Source organism: Nicotiana attenuata, unplaced genomic scaffold (genome assembly GCF_001879085.1).
Source record: "Nicotiana attenuata strain UT unplaced genomic scaffold, NIATTr2, whole genome shotgun sequence".
NCBI lineage: Eukaryota > Viridiplantae > Streptophyta > Magnoliopsida > Solanales > Solanaceae > Nicotiana > Nicotiana attenuata.
Window position 1 is genome coordinate 429595 of NW_017670612.1, and position 3498 is coordinate 433092.

Here is a 3498-nt window from a genome sequence, read left to right on the forward strand (position 1 = left end):
CCCCAAACCGCAGGTGCGAAAGCACCAGCAACAGCAAAACTTTAGCAGTTTTTAAACTTCAAAATGGTCCGATTGACCACCCGAAACTCACCCGAGGCCCCCGGGACCTCAACCAAAGGCACCAACATAGCCCAATACCTTATTCAAACTTGTTCCCATCATCAAAACACCTCAATTAACATCAAATCACCCAAAACACATCGGATTCAAGCTTAAGTTTCTAAAAATCTTCCGAAATACGCTTTTGATCAAAAATCCAACCAGACCACGTCCGAAAAACCTGTTGCAAACACATCCCAAATGACATAATGAAGCTACTGAAACTCTCGAAATTTCATTCCGACCTCTATATCAAAATCTCGCCTAACAACCGGAAAACACCGAAATCTTAATTTCGCCAATTCAAGCCTAGACTTTGCACGGACTTCTAAAATGCATTCCGATCACGCTCCTAAGTCCCAAATCACCTAACGGAGCTAACCAAATCATAAAATTTCCAATCCGAGATCATATACAAACAAGTCAAATCTTGGTCAAACCTTTCAAATTTCAAGCTTCAAACTGAGAATTGTTCTTCCAAATTCATTCCGATTACTCTGAAAATCAAAACCAACGGTTTACATAAGTCATAATATACTACACGGGGCAAGTCATGCCCGAGAACTGGCGAGCAAAGTGCGAAAACTCAAAACGACCGGTCGGGTCGTTACAATATATTTATAATTTTGAGTATTTCACACATTAAGGTAAACATTATTTTTTAATTTTCACACGTATTGCGCATATGTAATAGGCGGAGAGGAAACAGACTTTGATTGAGAAATTTCGAAATCCAATATTTAGTAATATCATGTACTATCATATGTAAGAAACATTATATGTGATTATTAGATGATACATATAGAAGTATTTTTTTTATGCTATGCTAGCTGTCATAAAATGTAGATGAACCACTATGGAAAAAAAAAATTGATCTAATTTTAGGGCTGAAGACATGTTAAAATTGAAGAGAAGATGATTATTTTTCCTTATTTGAACTTTTTAATAATTCTTAAATATATGAAACTTTAAAACTCATTAAAAATTTACGTAATATGAATTATTTCTTTAATTAAATTGTGTTATAGAATTATAATTCCTTACATCTTTTTTAAAGAAAAAAAATTTATTTACTTCAAACACAAACTTGTGATTTTCTTTGCTTAGAAAAAAGTATTGTGATTTAATCCTAGAAGTATTTGATATGGATCTGTAGCCCTTCTTTGATCTTAGGGTTCTAAATGTAGGTGTAAGAAATGACTTCTCCTATTTGCTCCCAACCACAACAACCTGCTTCTTCAATATTCAAACCTCCCAAACCTCCAGATATCAATAGAAACTCAGAAGCAAACTTAAATTCAAATACCAATCCCACAAGCAACATGATTATTGATACACGCGACTCCAATATCTATCCTACTCCCTCTAATCAAAAATCCTATCTTCATACCCTAGCCTCTAATAATGAAACTTATCCAACTCATAAAGCATATGAACCTCAAAAACATATCCTGCCGATTGATGATGAATTGGAGGCACCTAATGACGCCTCTAATTTTATTTCACTTTCAATGGAAGAAAAAAGTAGGATTTATAAACCTTGGCAAAACGCAGTAATTGTTAAGGTATATGGTCGTAAGGTAGAACATCAACTACTTCGACAAAAAATCTATACCTTATGGCAACCTACTGAAAATCTACCTCTCATAGATTTGGGTTCAAATTTCTTCCTCCTTAAGTTTCAAAAGGAGGAAAACAAAAATCATGCATTGCATAATGGCCCTTGATTCATTTTGAATCATTTTCTATCAGTTCGACAATGGGAACCAAAGTTTATGGCATCGGAAACAAAAGTAAATTATTCTGCTATATGGCTACGACTACCGGAATTACCTACTGAATTTTATGATTTTCATATTATTCAGAGAGTGGGTAACGAAATTGGAAAATTACTAACAGTGGATAATTGTACCTCTTCAACAACACGAGGTAGATATGCTAGGTTATGTGTTGAAATACCGTTGAATCAACCCTTACGAACTAATGTTTATATTGGAAATCATAGGCAAGATATCCTTTACGAAGGATTGAATTTGCTATGTATTAAATGTGGTTGGATGAGGCATAATCAACGAGCCTGCACCTACCAGGTTCAAGATGAACATCATACTACTCCAACTAATATCAACAAATCAGCCACTCCCCACCCTCCCCACAGTCCATCAACGGAAGAATGAAAGACAGTGCAATTCCCAAAGGGAAAAAATGCTATGAAACCAAATTACAACACTGGAAATCAATTGCCACAACTACCTTCTTCAGCTATTAATCCTACGAGCTCTACAAGTAAGCCTGTATCAATTACTCCTCATCTCCTTCCTTTTACAAAATTAAACATTAATAACCCTAATCCTATACCTAGTAACCTAATAAACTCTAAAGAGCGTGTAACATCCACTTTAGCCACTAATAAATTTGCAACACTAATTACTACTGATTTTGCTAACCATGATCTATTGCCTCACCAACCAGATGAAACAAAATTAAAATCTCCACAATCCACTCAAGTACCTAGTCAACCGGCCCAGTTGAATATTAGCCTTCCATCACTACAACTACAAAGCTATGCAAAAGGCCACGTTAGTCAATTGCACATGCAAACCCACTGCCAAAACACTCAATCTACAACACACATACAAAACCTAAAACAAGACCTACCTTACTATACCACATCCGCCAAAATCACATCATATTTGCCTAACCCTAATTTGGTAGTTCCCATGCAACTAGGCAATGATAGTTTTCCCACCTCTTCAAACAATTCCAACACACTAACACAACATCAATCAATCAAACCGACCCTTTCCTCCATTGATAAACATTCTACTATAGTTCTATCAAATCCGGACACAACTACTCTAACTCCACCAAATAATCCACTCAATCCACTGCCCAAATTACAAAATACACAAGATGTTCTCTCCAAATCGAAATTACTTACGGAGACATCAAGCCACAAACAACCAGTCCACTCATCGGTTGCAACACAACCACACCCCCCACTCCATTCCTCCACCACACTTGATCATGGAACTAAACACCATTGTCTACACTGCACAAACTCCCCATGCACCAACTCAGCTCACCTCTTGGCTCGAGACAGGATTACAGAGTCATGCTGTCACCTTTACGATGGATGTCAACCATCAAGAGGTGACAATTCTTATAAACCATCCGAGGGACCTTGCTCAGATAGTGATGGAAGACATGCAATTAACGATGGAGATTTACAGCAGGTACCACTGGTCAATGATACAGGCTCCTTATCTTTAGCCATACCACCAACCTCCCCCCCCCCCCCCACCACCTACTACGTCCGGTACCCTCGCTACTCTACACCTCCCACTACTTACTAACTAACGTCGTTACCTTTACGTACCCGAACCCGTAACCTACGTC